This window comes from Delphinus delphis, chromosome 12 (genome assembly GCF_949987515.2).
Source record: "Delphinus delphis chromosome 12, mDelDel1.2, whole genome shotgun sequence".
Lineage (NCBI taxonomy): Eukaryota > Metazoa > Chordata > Mammalia > Artiodactyla > Delphinidae > Delphinus > Delphinus delphis.
In genome coordinates this window covers 72844703-72867073 of record NC_082694.2, presented here as the reverse complement: position 1 = coordinate 72867073, position 22371 = coordinate 72844703, and the positions used below count along the sequence as shown (strand labels likewise).

Sequence of the window (22371 nt, the reverse complement as noted above, 5' to 3'; positions counted from 1 at the left end):
AAACAAACAATCCAATTAAAAAATGGGAAGAAGACCTAAATAGACATTTCACCAAATAAGACATACAGATGGCCAAGAGGCACATGAAAAGATACTCAACATCACTAATTATTAGAGAAATGCAAATCAAATCTACAATGAGGTATCACCTCACACTGGTCAGAATAGTCATCATCAAAAAATCTAGAAACAATAAATGCTGGAAAGGATGTGATGAAAAGGGAACCCTCCTGCACTGTTGGTGGAAATGTAAATTGATACAACCACTATGGAGAGCAGTATGGAGGTTCCTTAAAAAACTAAAAATAGAACTACCATATGACCCAGCAATCCCACTACTGGGCATATACCCTGAGAAAACCAAATTCAAAAAGAGACATATACCACAATGTTCATTGCAGCACTATTTACAATAGCCAGGACATGGAAGCAGCCTAAGTGTCCATCAACAGATGAATGGATAAAGAGGATGTGGTACATATATACAATGGAATATTACTCAGCCATAAAAAGAAACGAAATTGAGTTATTTGTAGTGAGGTGGGTGGACCTAGAGTCTGTCATACAGAGTGAAGTATGTCAGAAAGAGAAAAACAGATACCGTATACTAACACATATATACGGAATCTAAAAAAACAACCAAAAAAATGGTACTGATGAACCTAGTGGCAGGGCAGGAATAAAGATGTAGACATAGAGAGTGGACTTGAGGACATGGGGAGGGGAGGGGGTAGCTGGTGCGAAGTGAGAGTAGCATTGACGTATATACAGTACCAAATGTAAAACAGTTAGTTAGTGGGAAGCAGCAGCATAGCACAGGGAGATCAGCTCGGTGCTTTGCAACCACCTAGAGAGGTGGGATAGGGAGGGTGTGAGGGAGGCTCAAGAGGTAGGGGATATGGGGATATATGTATGCATATGGCTGATTCACTTTGTTGTACAACAAAAACTAACACAGTATAAGTGAAGCAATTATACTCCAATAAAGATCTATTAAAAAAAAAAGAAAAGACCTTTTTCAATCATCTTAATTTTTCCCCACCCCCGAGTCTCTCCCTTTCTCACAAATTCATACAAAGTCCCTGGCCCTCTTCGGTTCTGTTGATTTACAGGATTTAGTCACTGACCTGGGTATTACTCTGGGAAAGCTGCCATTCTCTGGTTACTTACAGGAGAGGATATTTTGAAATTATGAAGATTGCTAATAGAAAGTCAAGACCTTCAGATTTTTATAGCAGGCTTCCAGTAAATGATTAAAATATAGAGAAGAAAGGGAAGAGAAGGAGAGATGAATTGTGAGAGCACAATCAATACCTCAGTGTCAGCACTCTGTTTGTTGTGTGTGGCTTCTTCAAGTAGGAGGACATCTTGGACGAGTAGCTGTATAGCTTGACCATCCACCCAAGACCCAGGAAGAAGCCCTTTACCAAATTCCTGACCTACTTGCAGGCCCAGTCACATTCTGCAGGGTTTGCCTGGCTAATATCTCTGTATCCTTTATGTTTAGTATCACTTCCTCTAGAAATCTCTCTCAGAATGCTTCCCTTTTGACGTTTGAGTCATTGCAGTTTGGAGGGAGAGGGCTTCAAGGATAGGAAAGATGACTAACTCCATACTGAGATCTGTGGGTTTTGTGATTTCTACGGAGAATCCAGGTGGTGAGATGTAGTGAACAGCTGGCTCTCTGGGCCTGGATATCAGGGCACAAGGCTGGGTTCAGAAGCAACTGGGAAGCTACCAGCAAATGAACTGTCCTGAAGGCACTGGGTTGAGGGGAGTCCCCAGGTGTAGCCTAGGCTTGATGCATCCCTGGGCCGCCACCATACAGAGGGGCGATATCAAACTTGGAGGAAAGAGATGAAGTCAGAGCTCTATGTGAAGGGTTTTCTGCAGGCCCAGATTCATGATACCAGCGTACCATCATACCTGGGCCTGATGATGAATCATCATCACTGTAATTACGTTAATGTAACATTTCTTACTGAGAATCCAGGAAAGTGCTTACATCTACACTAAGCTTTCATGCAATCAAACACTGAATTTTTTTTAAAGCCTGAAAATGGTATTAATGTGTGAAAAACACTTAAAAAAAAAACCCCACCAATATCTTGAGAACAACTGAGAAGAACGTTTCACCAGGCTGTCTACAGTTCATAGCTCCAGCCTGAGCACAGGCTTGTAAAGACATATAACAAAGGTGCCTCTCTCCCTGAGGAATAAGCACCTGAATCATCCACTGCCTTCAAGTGTGGCACCTACCAAAAAACAACTCTCCCTTTGATTGCCACAAAATGCTCACATTTCCTTAGTGTTGATTTGCAGGTGAGAGGCTGAGGGAGCCCAGAACCAGGTCTCCAATTAGGCCTCATTATCACTAACCAACAATGGACCAGTGGAGGGACCGAATGAAAACTCTAACAGCCATCTCTCTGGGTGCTTTGATGTCCACATCTTCCATCTTCCTTGCAGCCTTCCTTGATGCTATTTAGGCTGGGCTCATAATGTTAGGGGATCTCTTTTCCAATGGAAGCAGAACTATAGTTTGGCAAAAAATAAAACCATGGTCCAGTTAGATAAAGGGAAGCTATGTATGCCTTAAGCCTCCTCCCCCTAATTTCCATTTATAAGGACATTTGTAGAGCCTTGAAGGCATCTGCTTCTGAGTTCTGTGTCTGATAGTGCTATCATAACCTGCTTTAACCTTTTACATGCCGTTGGCCTACCTGTGGCTTTCCATGCTGATCATTTTCCATGGTCCAGATTAAGGACCACCTCTCTCATGATGGCTGATGGTGCCAGTGAACTGACACCACCCTGACACAAATGGGAACCTTCCTAGACCCTTCCCTTGGTCTCACATCTAGGTACCATGTATGTCCAGGAGAGTACCACCCTTGGCACATCACCCATAGCCCACCCCATGCGAGCTCAGAGCCCCATCCTTTCTTATCAGAATTTGAAATTTCTTTGTCTTAGTTAATTCTCCCTCTAATCCTTATCACATACAGAAAGCAGAATGAGCTTTCTACAATGAGTGTCTGACTTTTCCATTCTTCTGTTAAAAACTCTTTAGCCCCATCACTGCCTTCCCATGCATACAGGAGGAAGTCCAAGCTCCTGCCCATGGCTTACAAGGTCTCCATGATCTGTTCCCTCTCTGCTTTGCCAGATGTAACCCCTGTGCAGGACAAAGTGTGTCAGACAACTAAGGAGATGATTTTATTCAGGCTATTGCAATAGGAAGAACGAATGAGGAACATATCAAAGAACAGGAAGGGGCTTTGAATTTGATAATAGACAGGTAAACCAGGGAGTCATGGGCAAGTCCTATGGAAGTTATGAAGAAGAACTGAGATGGGCCTATCTAGGAATATATGAGATCACAGCGATTGTTTTTGTGGTTAGATTTTCTTGGAACACAAAAGGGTGAGGAGACTTCCTAAAAGCTATCTCCAGGAGCACAGGACTCAAGTAAAGTTCAGCATTGTCATCTCATTTCACTCCACCACTCTGACTTCTAGCCATAGACACACTCACCTGAGCTGTTTTCACACCCCTGGGACAGAGCTCAATCTGCTCTCTATGAATGGAAAGCCCTTCTCTGTCTTCTATGCCTGAACAACTTTCAAGATTCAGTTCAAGATCAGTTACTTTCTCCATAAAATCTTAATCAGGACCCACTTTGTTGTTATAAGGATTAAACAGAGTGATGTAAGTGAAGTCCTTTGCATGGGGCACCCGGTAAGCACTGAAGAAACACAGACTTATAAACACCTTTCCTGGCTGGGCCATGCAGGTGGAGCTGCCCCCACTGTACCCCACTCAAAACATCTGTCTTCACACCTGAGACACTAGGACTCAGTTGTTGCCATGAGCTCCTCCTCATGCTGTTTATTCATGCTTTTAACAAACATTTATTAATCCTCACTGGGGCTACAGCAGTGAACAAGACAGTCTCACTGCCAGCCCGTACGGAGATAACAGCCCCTGAGGCTACATATGAGTAAGTAAATAACTGCAATTTGGAGGGGTGCAAGCACAAGGAGGCTACTAGGTATGCATGCTCTGGGGGTTAAAAGTAGACCTCTGACCCAGACCGGGGCTGGGTGCACACAGGTTTCTGGGAGGAAGTGATGGCTAAGCTTAGATGAGGGGGAAACTGTTCAAAACATAATTTGTAAAAGATGTAGACCCTGGAATGAGAGAGGGAGGAAGGAAGGGGAAATGCCTCACTTAAGGCAAGATAACTGGTCATCCCTTTCTTTGCCTTCCTAGTCTACACACACACACACACACACACACACACACACACACACACACACACACACACTCTAACACTCTGTCACACACAGGAACATGCAGACACTTCCCTCATGGCTTATCTCTGTTCTGCCTATAAGCGTCAAGGTGTGAAGAATGAACCTTTTATCCTACACCTTGGATGGACTGTCTGTGTCTGAATTTTTTGTCTTGGTGCTGATAGGAATCTAAGTTATTAACCCTGATAAGAACCCTTTAATTTTTTTTCCTTAGAAGTTAAGTGGGACTAAGACTCTACTTAGAGGAAGAGCTGGGGGAAGAGAGTAAGGAGGTCCCGTGATAAGCACTCAGTAACCATTTCCTTCACTTGTTCCAGAGCCAAACCTTTCTAGCAGCAAGTGTGATGAATTTGTGCACTGTGTGTATAGTAGTAACACTAGATATTGTCAGGAAAAAAACAATGTTTTGGAAAGCTTGTTCCAGGCAACATGCATGGGGATAAACCCCTGGGAGTCCAGAGTGTTGGGAGCAGGGCTGCTGGTGAGTAAGTGGGGGAGGTGGAGACCAGGGCCAAAGAATGAGTGAGGGGCTGCCAGCAAAGGCCCAAAATGCCTCTCTGGGAGAACTGAATTCATTAACTTCAACTTTGAGTCCTCATCCGTTTTCTGCACTGAGGGACTGCTGTAGATGGGCCACTTAGTGATAACACTCACAATACCTGCGGTTGGCTAGGGACGTGGCTGTTTGTATGAGATACCACCCTTAGCCACTAAGAGCTCTCTGTGTGCTCTGCTTCACCAGCCGTCTACCATCAGCCCCTGCAGACACACCGTGGGCACTCATCACCAGCCCAGAAACTCCATTCACTGTGAAGCTCAGGTCAGCCCATTGCTCCACTGCCTCTGCAAAAGGCTGTTCCAGGGCCAAGGATGCACAGGGAATTGTTAAGGATCTATAAAGGAGTTGAGAAAAAAATACGGTGTAACCAGAAGAGCCCTTGAGAGCCAAGATCAGCTTTATATTTTGCAGGGTCCAGTGAAAAATGAAAACATGGAGTTCCTTGTTCAAAAATTATTAGCAATTTCAAGATGGCAACAGCAAAGCATGAATCCAAGCCTAGGACCCTTCGGATCGCAGGGCCCTGTTTGACTGCACAGGTTGGACAAAGTCAGACCAGCTGAGAGGTCATAATATCCAAACCCCTTATTTTATGAGTGAGAAAATTAAAGACCAGAAGTGGAAAGCATTCTCTTGTTCCAGTCCCATGCAATTTCATGCAGTAGGAGGCCTCCACACTGGGGTTCCTTAGTCATGAACTGTTCATTTACCAGTTGCGCAACCCCAGACAAATTATGTACTCTCTTTCTCCCTCAGTCTCCTCACCTGTAAAATGGGGGTAATAACAGTACAGACCTCAAAGATTATTCATTAGAATTAAACACAGTAAAGAGGCAGAGAATTCAGAACAGTACATGAGCTATAGTAGCTCCCAATAAACGATCACAATTTTAAATATTGGTAATAGCAGTAGTAATGATTGTAGTATTTCAGTAAGCTCCTCCTTTTGTCTCCTTTGAGTGGCTTTCCTTTTCTGTATCAAGGAGGGGACAACTTTGCCAACACTGACTGTGAGCCACCTCACCATGGTCATAGTTGTAGGGCAGAGGTCCCCAACCCCCCGGCCACAGACTGGTGCTGGTCCGAGGCCTGTAAGGAACCGGGCCGCACAGCAAGAGGTGAGCAGCAGGCAAGCGAGCGAAGCTTCCTCTGCTGCTGCCCATCGCTTCCCATCGCTCGCATTACTGCCTGAACCCTCCCCTCCACCCCCCAACCCCACCCCCGTCCGTGGAAAAACTGTCTTCCACGAAACCGGTCCCTGGTGCCAAAAAGGTTGGGGACCACTGCTGTAGGAATTAGGGCTATAATTCCTATAGAGAAAGGCTAGACTCTTATAAAAAGCTGACTCCAGCAGTCCTGCTCCTGGGACCCTGCAGCATTTACTCCCATCAAAGACTGGGCTGTCTTAAAAAAGAAGGAAATCCTGCCATCTGTGACAACATGAATGGACCTGGAGGGCATTATGCTGAGTGAAATAAGCCAGACATAGAAAAAGACATACTTTATGATCTCAGTTATATGTGGAATCTAAAATAGTCAAACTCATAGAAGCAGAGAATAGAATGGTGGTTACCGGGAAATGGGGAGATAATGCTTAATGATACAAAGTTTCAGTTATGCAGGATAAATAACTTCTGGAGATCTACTATACAGCACAATGCCTATGGCTAACAGTGGTGTATTGTATACTTACAATTTCCTAGGAAGGTAGATCTTAAGTGTTCTTCACCACAAAATAATAATAAATAATAATAATAATAAAGGGGATGGAAGGAGACTTTGGGAGGTAATGGGTATATTTCTGGCCTTGATGGTGGTGATGGTTTCACAGGTGCGTACTTATTCCCAAACTCATCGAGTGGTATACATTAAATGTGTACCGCTTTTTATATGTCAATCATATCTCAGTAAAGTGGTTTAAAAAAGTAAAGCTCCTAGTAGATTAAAAGAAAAAAAAAAAGATAGGGCTGAGCTGCATAAAGGTAGGGCTTCTCAAACTGCTTTCATCTACATAACAGCAGGATGTCCAGGAGTGCTTGCCAAAAGCTCACATTTCTAAATCCCAACTCAGACCCAATAAATCAGAATCTCCCAGGGTGGGATCTAGGAATCCAGTCTAACAAGAACCTCTAGAAATTCTTATTTCACACCAAAGGGCGAGAACCACTGTCCAAGGCCAGCTGCAGGTGCACGGCCATCAGCGAGCCCTCCGGCGCGTGGTGCCTGCATGGAGCGTGGCATCTGCCTCACTCCTTCAGGCTGTCTAGCCCCATGGTAATCTTGCATGGGGAGGGCACCCAGCAGCCACCAATTAGAGCATGTTGGTTGGCTGTCAGATGGTTCACCACACACATCTCACATCTAACACACAAGGAAGGCCAACTGCTGTGCCAGCTGGTCAGGCTGTTCCATCTGGGCCTGGTCCAGGGAGACTCTGGCTGGGGTCCTGAGAGTGACCGAGAGAGGAAAAGCATGTCACCACCCACAGTGTCTTGCTCTTTGCAGCCTCCAACTGTGGGACACCTCTCCCAATTCTGGAATTTACTCAAGCCTCACAGCTTACTGCTAAAGCTCGAGCTATACAAAAAAAGAACGAGGGGCATTTTAAGCCTCACTTTAAACAGACTTCAGAAGGATAAGGGGGTCAAAAGGTACAACCTTCCAGTTATAAGATAAATAAGTTCTGGGGATGCAATGTACAGCACGGTGACTACAGTTTAACGATACTGTTTTGTATATCTGAATGTTGCTAAAAGAGTAGGTCTTAAAAGCTCTCAACACACACACAAAAGTGTAATTATGTGAGATGACGGATGTTAACTAGATTTATTGTGGTGATGATTTAGCAATGTATAGATATATCAAATCATTATGCTGTGCACTTTGACTAATACAATGTTATATGTCAATTATATCTCAATAAAACTGAAAAAAAAGTCTTCCACCAGATGCACAAGGTCATAAATTGCTTTAATATGATAAGTTATCTGGTGGTTCTTTATACCAACTATACCAAGCAAATGGCAAACATTCCTCACTACTCAGGGTAGCCTGCCTGGCCCTTTCTGTCTGTCACTTGGGGAAAGAGAAAGAAATCCATTTGAAACCAGGCTCTGGTCATCATGGGGATGGCGGGTGTTGCTTTACCATCCTGAATTAAATTCTCCTCTCCCCAGCACTCAAATTTACCTTCTTTCAAAGCACATAATTTGCACTTTTAATTTATACCTTTGTCAGAAAGTAAAGCTGACTTGCTCACTTTTTTTGGCTGGCATCTCTAATGGCCCCAAACTCTGCTGCATTTACAAGGAAAGCACAGGAGGAGCTTGGGGATGTCCCAGCACACCCTGCAGGAAAGGGAGCAGCATTCTGAGGAAGTGAGGCGTGTGACCCTGGGGGACCCTCATGGGGCTCTGGATGCCTAGGTGTCTGCTTCAGGACATCTTGAGAGTTAACATCAACTCAGCAAGACTCCCTAAAAGCAGATCCAAGCTTGTGCCCACTACTCATCCACAACACAGCCCCCTGTGTGGCTCAGAGCCACTCCTATAATCCCCTGCACTACATCCACCTGCATCAAATCTTCCCTGTGGACCATGGAGGCAGCCAACATATACATTTATGAAAATAAGCACAGTATGAGAAAAGAAAAATCATAGGCCCACTTTCCCCAAAGCTTTATTTTTCATTATTTTGGCTCATAGTGCTTCTTACCAAGTTTTGTTTGTTTGTTTGTTTTATATTTTTATCTACTGTATTATGCTACCACTACCATATAAGCTTCATGAGGGAAGGACTATGATTTGTTTTGTTCGTAAAACATACAGGTGCTTAAAATGTGGTTATTAAATGAGAGAATGAAGGAATGAGCTCACTTAACCTAACCCAGTCTTGATGGACACCCCTCCCACGAGTGATATCATATGCTACCTAGTTCATAAAGAATATTTAACAAAGACTTGGGGGATAAAGAAGTTTGTTGAAATTATTCTTTTTTAAAAAGTCAAAATATACATAAGCCCATTACTTTAATTGTTTGTTCCAATAAAGAGAAAGGCAACAGTCTAAAAAATAAACATAACCAGAAAAAGAAATAAATATAACAAGAAAAAAACTCCTAGAAGAAAACATGGGTGGTAAGCTCCTTGACACCTGCCTTGGCAATGATTTTTTAGACTTGACACCAAAAGCAAAGTCATCAAAAGCAAAAATAAACAAGTTGGACTACGTCAAACTAAAAAGCTTCTTTGTACAGCAAAGGATAACAAAATGAACAATCTAATTTAACAATGAACAAACAATCTAATTTAAAAATGGGCAGAGGATCTGAATAGACATTTTTTCAAAGAAGACATACAGATGGCCAATAGGTACATGAAAACATGCTCAACATCACTAATTATCATGGAAATGCAAATTCAAACCACATATCACCTTTCACCTGTTAGAATGGCTGTTATCAAAAATGCAAGAAATAGCAAGTGTTAGCGAGGATGTGGTGAGAAGGGAACCCCCAGGCACTGCTGATAGGAATTTAAATTGGTGCAACCCCTACAGAAAACAGTATGGATGTTCTTTAAAAAAATAAAAAAAGAACTATTATATGACCCAGCAATTCCACTTCTGGGTATTCATCCAAAGAAAACAAAAACACTAACTTGAAAAGATATATGCACTCCTAGGTTCGATGCAGAATCATTTACAATACCAAGACATGGCAACAACCTAAGTGTCCACCAAGGATGAATGAATAAAGAAAATGTGGTATGTACACGTACACACACACACACACACACACACACACACACACACACACACACACACACAGGAATACTATGCAGTCATGAAAAAGAAGGAACTCTTATCATTTGCAACAACACACATGGACCTTGAGGGCATTATGCTAAGTGAAATAAGTCAGATGGAGAAAGAAAAATACCACATAATCTCCTTATGCGTGGAAACAAAGAAAAGCACATGAGGGACAAGTGGCAATGCTCAGAGAAAGAAGACACAAGGTCAGGAGAGATGTGCTGAATGTGGATGGGTCTTGGAAGGAGGTTAGCTCCTAAGTCATTAATTGAGAAGAAGACATCCTCTCTTCTGAGAAGACTTCCTGACCTTACAGGCTGGCAGTCCACATAGTCTTTTATTTTTTTTAACTGTTTTTTTAAAATTTATTTGTTTTTATTTATTTATTTTTGGCTGTGTTGGGTCTTTGTTGCTGCACATGGGCTCTCTCTAGTTGCAGCGAGGGGGTCCTACTCTTCATTGCAGTGCATGGGCTTCTCATTGTGGTGGCTTCTCTTTTTGTAGAGCATGGGCTCTAGGCACGTGGGCTTCAGTAGTTGTGGCACAAGGGCTCAGTAGTTGTGGTGCACAGGCTTTGTTGCTCCACAGCATGTGGGATCTTCCTGGACCAGGGCTCGAACCCATGTCCCCTGCACTGGCAGGCAGATTCTTAACCACAGGGAAGTCCCCACATAGTCTTAAAGACATTGCCAATCATGGTACTTGTCACAAGATATTTTAGCACCTGTGTACTTGCCCATGCACTTTTGAAAGACTATGTTTTATTTGCCTCTGAATCCTTGGGCTCCAGCACACAGTAAGTTCTCATTAAATGTTGGCCGAACAAATGTTGGCTGAACATGAGTTGGCAGGCTTTTCTGGGTGGAAGGAATGGATTGAACAAAGACTCGTGGCAAGGAACAGTGTAAGCAGACAAGGAATGCATGTTTGTTTGTTGCTAAAAAAACTGGAGCTCTGGACGATTCAATGTTATAGTGACAAATGCACCTAAGTTAGTGGTCTAAGCAAAGAGCTGCATTAAGAAACCATCCCTTCCAGCCTGAAGCTACCTTTGTTGCTGCACCCAGATCATTAATAAAGGCATTGCTGTTTCCTCAGTAGTTTTGTGGAAAAATGAGTACCTGTGTCTTCATCTCCCTCCCTGGGGCTTTCCCTACAGGTTGAAAAACAAGAGGGTTCCAGCTACAGGGAGGGGAAGCAAGATCCCACTTCAGATAACGAGATTCTTGGACGCATGTACACACCCTCGGTGAGTAAGAAATACCATCAGAATGTCAGGTCAGGGATGGGGTGGTCATGGCACCAGCTCTTCCTCCCGCTCGCTCTTCCTCACAGGATTTCCAGAAGCAAAAGACTCTTGTGCTTTCTAACAATAATCTAAACCAGAGGCATCTGCTTTCATCTTTCTCAGCTGAAAGGCCTTTTAAGCTCCCCACTGTTTGTTTTGGTTTATTACTGAAAGGCTAAAACTATAAAAAAAAAAGGTATTGTTGTGGGTATTTTCCAGTTGAGATGAAATATTTAACAAGGGTGAGGTGGGGAGGAGGAAGTTTGCTGAAAATACCATTTTTTAAAGGTCAAAAAATGCATAAACCTATTACTTTAATATTGTTTGTTCCCACGAGAGACAAAGTGTTTGGAGCCCTCCCTGCTGCTTCCTCCCCCCAGACTTCTATGCACAAATGCACACACATTTCAGGTCCATCCTCCAAAAGCGCAGCTATGATCTTCTTACAGTTCTGCTTAGACTCTTCCTTGGCTCCACCCAGCCAAGAAAATGAGATATAGTCTCCTAGTGCCGCAGGAAAATCCTACCACAATCTAGCTTGAACTAGTTGTGTATGTTCACAGCTCACAGGGTCCTCCCAGCCCCTCTCCATTTCAGCCTATCAAAAAGATATATCCATGCATATATTTTCAATGTATGGTTTTACCTCTCTGTGTCATAGAATCATGACAGTCTCTGAAATAATCTCTGTGCCTCTCCCTTCTCATCCATGGTGACACATCAAAACCTGACCCAAACTTTCCATACTTAGCGCAAGTTCGCCTCTTCCAAGATGTCTCCCCATCGCCCCAGTTAGAGCCCTCGTAGAGGCACGTGGCCATGCTGGGCATCTTCTCAGGGATCAACTTCACTTTTAGGTTGTGACTTTCCCAAGAGCAGGGGCCAGGATCTATATAACTTTGTGTCCCCCACCAAACACAATGCCTCCGCCTAGCCAGTGCTCTGTATTTTCTGAATGACTGAATTAATGAAGAAAGAAGCCAGCCCCTTCCTCTCTGCAGTATTTACTCCACTATTTGTGCAAAAATTAAATTCTTAGAACATGCCAAAGCACTCTACATAATGGATGCTTCTTCTGATTGGATTATAATTAAAATAAGATTTTTTTTTTTTTGGTAACAACATAGTTACCTCGATTGGCAGAAGGGAGATGGCAGATGTAATGGATAATTGATGAACAGTTTGAATGTTGCCATAATGTATATCCTATTATGTTTCCTGTTTCAAAAGACAGCTTTAGGGGCTTCCCTGGTGGCGCAGTGGTTAAGAATCTGCCTGCTAATGCAGGGGACACAGGTTCGAGCCCTGGTCCGGGAAGATCCCACATGCTGCGGAGCAACTAAGCCCGTGCACCACAACTACTGAGCCTGCGCTTTACAGCCCGCAAGCCTCAACTACTGAAGCCTGCGCACCTAGAGCCCAAGCTCCGCAACAAGAGAAGCCACCACAATGAGAAGCCTGCACACCACAACAAAGAGCAGCCCCGGCTCTCAGCAACTAGAGAAAACCCACGTGCAGCAGCAAAGACCCAATGCAGCCAAAAATTAAATAAATGAATAAATAAATAAAATTTTTAAAAAAAGACAGCTTTAGAGGAGCATCCCAAGAACCTGTTGTTGAATTATCATCCCCAAGTATAGCCGGATTATACAGCATGAGAAAGCTGGAAAATTGAAAGAGCTGACAGCGGAGGAGGGAACAGAATAGGAAGACCGCGGGGCTGAAAGAATGGGGCAGTTCATTAGGAGGCTGCAGAGTGGCATGACGCTGGGTCCTAAGTAGCCTGAGAGGCAAGGGCTGCTCCGCACACATTCTAGACAAGCATCGTCCAGTACAGTAACCATCAAGCAAATGCAGCTATTGAGCACTTGAAATGTGGGTGAACTAGTATGTGTTGTAAGTACAATAAAATCCATGCTGGATTTTAAAGATTTAATATGAAACAAAAATGTAAGCTATCTGGGGCTTCCCTGGTGGCGCAGTGGTTGAGAGTCCGCCTGCCGATGCAGGGGACGCAGGTTTGTGCTCCGGTCCGGGAAGATCCCACATGCCGCGGAGCAGCTGGGCCTGTGAGCCATGGCTGCTGAGCCTGCGCGTCCGGAGCCTGTGCTCCGCAACGAGAGAGGCCACAACAGTGAGAGGCCCGCGTACCACAAAAAAAAAAAAAAAAAAAAAAAATAAGCTATCTAATTAATGATTTTTATAACTATTGCACATTGAAATGATAAGACGTTGGATATATTGGGCTAAATAAAACATATTATTAATATTAAATTCAACTGTTTATTTTTTAATGTGGTTACTAGAAAATTTAGTATTACATATGGGGCTAGAGTTTGTGGCTTGGATATTTCTAATGAACAGCACAGTTCTAGACTAAGTTTTCTAGACTAAGTAGGATGTCAGTCTTCTCACCCCCAAGAAGAAAAAAGAGCATCAATCACATTCAAAAAAAAAAAAAAAAAAACACAAGAAGAAGAAGAAAAAACAAAGCAGGTACCAGAGCTGGCAACTTCATGGTAGGAGGAGTGTCATTTTCTGTCCAGACGTCCATACAAATTTTTGCAGAGCTCCAAGGCCTGGGACTGCATCTGAGTGTAAAGAGTAATAAATTAACAGTATAACTATTACAATGGCCTCCGGATAGCTGACCATCCTAAGCCCCAAGCAGGAAAAACACCAAGAAGTAATTGTCATATTTGGATGTGGGAATAAAAAAAAAAAAGAGGTTCTTTAAAAAGGAGCTGTTATGCTTTAACTTGTATTTTTTCTATCTTTGCAGGGCTCATTCCTATTAATGGTTTATTTAACCTGATGTTCCTAAATGGGCTGGTATGTGTGGCTTAGCTAATTCTTTATCAGCTTTGGGTACCATTCACTATAATAATTAGGTCTAATTTCTTACCAAAAAAAGTCTTAAGATTAACATATAACCAAAGGAGTCTTTGAAATCAGTAACTTTGACCATCACTTTACTTCTTCAACCTGAGTAAACTGAGATGTGGCATAGCAACCTGTCAAGGGCCACATACAATCCTGGTAAGGGTTGGGGTGGGAGGATGGGGACAACAGTTTGAATTTGAGTATTTCTAGTGTCAACAGAAATCTTTTTGCTGTAATTGGCTTAGTCCCCAGTTGAAGTTATGCTTATCCAAAATCTTAGGTTGTATATTAGTTATCTACTACTGTGTAACAATCTACCCCATAACTCAGCAGCTTAAAACAACACAGTGTATTATCTCAGTGCCTGTGAGTCAGTAATCCAGGTGTGGTTTAGCCAGATCTTCCATCCCAAAGTCTCTCACAAGGCTGTAATCAACATCAGCCAAGGCTGCAGTCACCTGAAAGTTCAACCAGGGCACAGTCTGCTTCCAAGCTCACTCACACGGTACTTTCATGTATGTATATATGTGTGTTGCAGAGATAAATTCTCATAAATACTGCTATTGCTTTTTCTATTAACTGGACAAATGACTTACCCTGCATTTATATCTGCTCACCACTCTTCTACCTTCTCTCTCTGCTCCCACCCCCTCCCCACAAAGAGTAAAAATAAATTTACCCTTGATTAAAAGACCTGTAATCAAGGGTAAATTTATTTCACAAAAGGCTGTCAGCAGCTTATGTAGAACCAACTTCCCTGTATCACATGTAAGTTCTACCAAAAAATGGCTTGTAATGCAATTCTTTGTGAGTTTTCACTTGCAGCTGTACTAACAGATGAAAGATCAAAGACGGAGCAGTCCCTTGCACAGCCGAATGCCAGTGGCTTCTCCAAACTAAGCCATTACTCTCTCAACAAACAGGCGTCCACCCTTCTGCCCACCAATTCATCTCACCCAAGAGACCACCTGAAGAGCAACTGGACTGAAGGTGAAGCTGCAGCTTTTCAAATAACAAGGAAAGGCAAAAGCCTCTTATGACAGGATGTGTTTCATTCCTCCCATATTTTCTGTTTGTTGAGGCTCATCAATCCCCCACCTGCACCAGCCAGTGGACTGTGAGGGTGGGGGTGAGAAATCGCAGAGAGAAAAACACTCAGGGCAGATATTCTGCAGCTTGGCATCTCCCCTGGCAGGTGCAGCAGGGCTGCTCATAGAGGTCTGGGGCGCCAGGGCTTGTGAAGTCTCCCTTCTCCCTCGCTGACCCCACTCTGGCCCCTTTGTCCAATCCTGAGGGGACTCCAGTCAACATTTTCACTCCCCTGCCAATGGCTTTAACATCATAATTGAGTTTTACTGCAAACCTCTTTTTATATTTTGTTTATTTCCAAAACCTGCCTATTGTTTCTCTACCTAATTAAACAGCAGACCTGACCATCACATGTAACTATTTACTGATGACTCAGATATCAAACAACAATGACCTCAAGACCACTGAGTGTGTGTCTGCTTGTTCTCGGTCAAAATGGCCCTAGATCTTTGTGCCTTTAAGTTCATGTACCATTTCCTATAGATTTGCTCTCTCTTCCCTCAAAACTAGGCTCTGATAACCATTTTTACATACGGTTAACCTGCCTGGCTGGAATTCTCTCCTGTATGCAAATCGAAGCACACACACTCATATTCCTCTCTAATGCAGGGCTTCTCATCCAATGGGGGCTGGGGGAGAAAAATACAAAACAAAATATAACATCTATGCAAAATGAGTTACAATGTTCTGATTACAGAGCTCAAGGTCTCTCTCGTGAGTTCAATGCATCATTTTTACCTTCAGTATTAGTTTGCATAGATCCAGTTTAACAGCCTAATAGCTACAAAGAATTGTGAACTCTGGGTAAGTGATTAAAGTCCAATTTACGCCTTAACTTTTATACATGTGTAATAGAAGTTTGGTGTGTGTGTGTGTGTTTGCGCATTATGTTTTCCCTGAACGTCACCCACTCCATCATCTGGTGTAGAAATACTGAAGATATTATTGACTCATCATTCTTCTTTACTCCTCACATCTGATCAGTCACCAAGTCCTTATAATTCCACTTAAAATATTTCTCAAATCCATCTCCTCTTATGCGTTCCATTGGCTATTGCTATGTGTAACAGTTTGCTAGGGCTGCCGTGATGATTGATTTTATGTGTCAACATGATTGTGCCATGAGGTGCCCAGATATTTTGGCCAAACATTACTCTGGGTGTGTCTGTGAGAGCATTTTCGGATGAGATTCACCTTTGAATCAGCAGACCAAGTAGAGCGGATTGCCTCCCTAATGAGCGGCTCTAACCCAATCAGCTGAAGGCCTAAATAGAACAGAAAGCCTGACCCTTTCTCAAGTAAGAGGAAACTCCTCCTACCTGACTGCCTGAGCTGGGACATCAGTCTCTTCCTACTTTTGACTTTGAAGTAAAACATTGGCTCTTCTCGAGTCTCAAGCCTGCTGGCTTTGGGAACTTTTATCATCTGCTCTCCTGGTTCTCAGGCTTTTTTATACAGACTGTAACTACACCATCATCCCTCCTGGGTCTCCAGCTTAGTCTCCATAATTATGTGAGCCAATTCCTTACAATAAATCGATAGATAAACAAACATTCAGACAGACATACCCTGTTGGTTCTGTTTCTCTGGAGAAATCTGACTAATACAGATGCCATAACAAAATACCACAGATTGGGTGGCTTAAGCAACAGAAATTTATTTTCTCACAGTTCTGGAGGCTGAAAGCCCAAGATCAAGGTATCAGCAGGTTTGGTTTCTCCTGAGGCCTCTCTCTTTTGCTCACAGATGACTGCCTTCTCCCTGTGTCCTCACACGGCCTTTTTTCTGAGCATGAACATCCCTGGTGTATACCTTGTGTTCTAACCTCGTCTTCTTCTAAAGACACATCAGATTGCATTGAAACCCACCCTGACAGCCTCATTTTAAGTTAATTACCTATTTAAAGGATCTATCTCCAAATCCAGTTACATTCTGAGGTTCTAGGATTTAGGGCTTCAACCTAAGAATTTTCGGGAGACACAAGTCCATAACTCCATGGCTATTGTCTTAGTTTATGGAAATACTCTTTTATCATTCCTCTCCTTCCTCCTGCCACCTTCCAATCCATCGACAATTGTTAAAGTACTCTTTCTAAAATCCAAATATGATCATGCATTATCTATTTTATTTGGTCTTGTAAGTTCTTAATGTTTCATTGCTCGTAAGACACAGCTTAAAGTCTTTAGCCAGAAAATATCAAGGTCTTCTGGGTCTCACCCTTAACTACCCCATTCTAGTGTCATCTCTCATCATTCTTCCTCATTTGCCCAACACCCTATTTGTAGCCATCCCAGAAAACTCTGCAGAGATCATTCATCTTTGTGTTCAACCCAGAGGCTTTTTTAACTATATCCTTTGAAATGTGCAGCCTCCCTGAGCACATGCCCTCTGGCCATGGCTACATAATTATCAGTGGATCTGAATCTTCCTTTCCAGACAGAATAAAACTTCAATACTACTTTGTGTCCAAATAAAAAACATATTAATTAGTTAACCCATTAACTATTTTCTGGGTACCTGCTTTAGATCCAGCCCTTTCCTAGGGACCAAACTTCCCAGTCTACCTTGGGAGGTGAGAAATGTACATGTCGTAAAAGAACTAACAATACAATCTGTACTCTCTTGGCCTTCTCCCAAAGATGGCCAACAGAGATAACTCATCTATATCTATTGCTAAGGATTTGGTACTATCAATGGTTTAAAATAAATGGAAACAGTGTCTAGCAGAATAGCACCTTTTCTTCTGGCATAACATATACAACAAACCAGTAATAGCCAGCTCCTCTAGTCCACGATTTGCTGCCTAGAAATAGTCATAACCAGAAATAACATAAGTGTGACAGTCTAAAGACTCAGACCATCTATCAGTACAGTGATTTCAAAAGCTTAGTGTAGGTGGATTTATAAGACCAATAAGCCACCACTGCCATTATCTATAATAAAGTAATATAGACCCCAAGGAAGCCTGGGTAGCTGAGAACACTGTGTGCACATGGTTGTGTGGGTAGGGGTGATGTGCTTGGGGGCTACCCATTAGCTCTACACACTGAGACTTCCAGTACAACTTCAATACCTTAAGTTAAATTGGGCAGTTAAATGCCATCAGGCAATTTCTCATTCCCTATCAAAACAATAAGCCACAGTATCACTATTGTTAATTATCTGAACAAGCTGCTTACATAGAAAAATAATGCCATCACAAAAGAGATCCACAATGCCTTCATTGGATTTCCAATTTAAATTTTTTAAGATGTTCAGGTCAGATGAGTAACATTTCACCAAAAGGAAACAGTCTTTTCTGAGTCTTAACTGACCTAAATAGAACAAGCACAGGGAAGGGGATCAATGGGGACAAAATATGCAAGAAGATTTGAAGAGGTGCTGTTGGTTGGCTAAACACTGCACTTAAAAGGCGCTGGGGAGCACTGATGAAGTCATGAGAGGGAAAAAATATCTCACTAATAATTCCGAAGCTGTGAGCACAGAGACCACAACTACCATATACAGAGAAAGCATGCAGACATGTTTTATTAATTTCTGGGTGAATGACCAGACCACATAGCCCTGGGTATTCTAAAACGTGAAGGTAATTGTTGTCATAGCATTCTTTTCTTTTTTTCCCAACATCTTTACTGGAGTATAATTGCTTTACAATGGTGTGTTAGTTTCTGCTGTATAACAAAGTGAATCAGCTATACATATACATATATCCCCATATCGCCGCCTCCTTGCATCTCCCTCCCACCCTCCCTATCCCACCCTTCTAGGTGGTCACAAAGCACCGAGCTGATCTCCCTGTGCTATGCAGCTGCTTCCCACTAGCTATCTCTTTTACATTTGGTAGTGTATATATGCCCATGTCACTCTCTCACTTCGTCCCAGCTTACCCTTCCCCCTCCCCATGTCCCCAAGTCCATTCTCTAGGTCTGCGTCTTTATTCCTGTCCTGCCCCTAGGTTCTTCAGAACCACTTTTTTTTTTTTTTAGATTCCATATATATGTGTTAGCATACAGTATTTGTTTTTCTCTTTCTGACTTACATCACTATGTATGATAGACTCTAGGTCCATCCACCTCACTAAAAATAACTAAATTTCATTTCTTTTATGGCTGAGTAATATTCCATTGTATATAGGTGCCACATCTTACTTATACATTCACCTGTCAATGGACACAGGTTGCTTCTATGTCCTGACTAATGTAAATAGTGCTGCAATGGACATTGTGGTACATGGCTCTTTTTGAGTGATGGTTCTCTCCGGGTATATGCCCAATAGTAGGATTGCTGGTTTGTATGGTAGTTCCATTTTTAGTTTTTTAAGGAACCTCCATACTGTTCTCCATAGTGGCTCTCCATTCCCACCAACAGTGCAAGAGGGTTCCCTTTTCTCCACACCCTTTCCAGCATTTATTGTTTGTGGACATTTTGATGATGGCCATTCTGACCGATGTGAGGTGATACCTCATTTTAGTTTTGATTTGCAATAATCTAATGATTAGTGATGTTGAGCATCCTTTCATGTGTTTGTTGGCAATCTCTATATCTTCTTTGGAGAAATGTCTGTTTAGGCATTCTGCCCATTTTTGGATGGGGTTGTTTGTTTTTGTGATATTGAGCTGCATAAGCTGTTTGTATAGTTTGGAGATTAATCCTTTGTCAGCTGCTTAGTTTGTAAATATTTTCTCCCATTCTGAGGGTTGTCTTTTCGTCTTGTTTATGGTTTCCTTTGCTGTGCAAAAGCTTTTACGTATCATTAGGTCCTATTTGTGTATTTTTGTTTTTATTTCCCTTACTCTAGGAGGTGGGTCAAAAAGGATCTTGCTGTGATGTATGTCATAGAGTGTTCTGCCTATTTTTTCCTCTAAGAGTTTGATAGTGTCTGACCTCACATTTAGTTCTTTAATCCATTTTGAGTTTATTATTGTGTATGGTGTTAGGGAGTGTTCTAATTTCATTCTTTTCCATGTATCTATCCATTTTTCCCAGCACCACTTATTGAAGAGCCTGTCTTTTCCCCACTGTATATTCTTGCCTCCCTTGTCAAAGATAAGGTGATCATATGTGCATGGGTTTATCTCTGGGCTTTCTATCCTGTTCCATTGATCTATATTTCTGTTTTTGTGCCTGTACCATACTGTCTTGATTACTGTAGCTTTGTAGTATACACTGAAGTCAGGGAGCCTGATTCCTCCAGCTCCGTTCTTCTTTCTCAAGATTGCTCTGGCTATTCGGGGTCTTTTGTGTTTCTATACAAATTTGAAATTTTTGTTCTAGTTCTGTGAAAAATGCCATTGGTAGCTTGATAGGGATTTCATTTAATCTGCAGATTGCTTTGGGTAGTAGTCATTTTCACAATGTTGATTCTTCCAATCCAAGAACATGGTATATCTCTCCATCTGTTTGTATCATCTGTAATTTCTTTCATCAGTGTCTTATAGTTTTCTGCATACAGGTCTCTTGTCTCATTAGGTAGGTTTATTCCTAGGTATTTTATTCTTTTTGTTGCAATAGTAAATGGGAGTGTTTCCTTAATTTCTCTTTCAGATTTTTCATCATTAGTGTATAGGAATGCCAGAGATTTCTGTGCATTAATTTTGTATCCTGCTACTATACCAAATTCATTGATTAGCTCTAGTAGTTTTCTGGTAGCATCTTTAGGATTCTCTATGTATAGTATCATGTCATCGGCAAACAGTGACAGTTCTACTTCTTTTCTGATTGGGATTCCTTTTATTACTTTTCCTTCTCTGATTGCTGTGGCTAAAATTTCCAAAACTATGTTGAATATTAGTGGTGAGAGTGGGCAACCTTGTCTTGTTCCCAATCTTAGTGGAAATGGTTTCAGTTTTTCACCATTGAGAACGATGTTGGCTGTGGGTCTGTCATAGATGGCCTTTATTATGTTGAGGTAAGTTCCCTCTACACCCACTTTCTAGAGGATTTTTATCATAAATGGGTGTTGAATTTTGTGGAAAGTTTTTTCTGCATCTACTGAGATGATCACATGGTTTTTCTCCTTCAATTTGTTAATATGGTGCATCACATTGACTGCTTTTCATATACTAAAGAATCCTTGCATTCCTGAGATAAACCCCACTTGATCATGGTGATCCTTTCAATGTGCTGGTGGATTCTGTTTGCTAGTATTTTGTTGAGGATTTTTGCATCTATGTTCATCAGTGATATCGGCCTGTAGTTTTCTTTTTTTATGACATCTTTGTCTGGTTTTGGTATCAGGGTGATGGTGGCCTCTTAGAATGAGTTTGGGTGTGTTCCTCCCTCTGCTATATTTTGGAAGACTTTGAGCAGGATAGGTGTTAGCTCTTCTATAAATATTTCATAGAATTTGCCTGTGAAGGCATTTGGTCCTGGGCTTTTGTTTGCTGGAAGATTTTTAATCAGTTTCAATTTCAGTGCTTATGACTGGTCTGTTTATATGTTCTATTTATTCCTGGTTCAGTCTCCGAAGGTTGTGTTTTTCTAAGAAGGTGTCCATTTCTTCCAGGTTGTCCATTTTGTTGGCATACAGTTGCTTGTAATAATCTCTCATGATACTTTGTATTTAGGGTCAGTTGTTACTTATTTTTCATTTATAATTCTATTGAGTTGAGTCTTCTCCCTTTTTTTCTTGATGAGTCTGGCTAATGTTTTATCAATTTTGTTTATATTCTCAAAGAACCAGCTTTTAGTTTTTTTGCTCTTTGCTATTGTTTCCTTCATTTCTTTTTCATTTATTTCTGATCTGATCTTTATGATTTCTCTCCTTCTGCTAAATTTGGGGGTTTTTTGTTCTTCTTTCTCTAATTGCTTTAGGTGCAAGGTTAGGTTGTTTATTTGAGATTTTTCTTGCTCCTTGAGGTAGGATTGTATTGCTATAAACTTCCCTCTTAAAACTGCTTTTGCCACATCCCATAGGTTTTGAGTCGTCATCTTTTCATTGTCATTTGCTGCTAGGTATTTTTTGATTTCCTCTTTGATTTCTTCAGTGATCTCTTGGTTATTTAGTAGTGTATTGTTTATCCTCCATGTGTATGTATTTTTCACATATTTTTTCCTGTAATTGATATCTAGTTTTATAGCATTGTGGTCAGAAAAGATACTTGATACAATTTCAATTCTCTTAAATTTACCAAGGTTGATTTGTGACCCAATATATGATCTATCCCGGAGAATGTTCCATTAGCACTTGAGAAGAAAGTGTATTCTATTGTTTTTGGATGGAATGTCCTATAAAGATCAATTAACTCCATCTTGTTTAAAGTGTCATTTAAAGCTTGTGTTTCCTTATTTATTTTCATTTTGGATGATCTGTCCATTGATGAAACTGGGGTGTTAAAGTCCCCTAGTATTACTGTGCTACTGTTGATTTCCCCTTTTATGGCTGTTAGCATTTGGCTTATGTTTTGAGGTGCTCCTATGTT

At 41.7% G+C, this 22371-nt stretch overlaps 1 long non-coding RNA gene across 1 annotated transcript in view; it reads left to right on the top strand.

The window, feature by feature from the left end:
- Positions 1–13252, top strand: part of LOC138414229 (uncharacterized) — a 36430-nt gene extending 23178 nt beyond the window's left edge. Inside the window, exons 2-3 of the long non-coding RNA XR_011246669.1 lie at positions 10850–10939; positions 12209–13252. This is a non-coding gene — a long non-coding RNA (uncharacterized lncRNA). The remainder of the gene's footprint in view (positions 1–10849; positions 10940–12208) is intronic.
- Positions 13253–22371: the final 9119 nt, after the last annotated feature.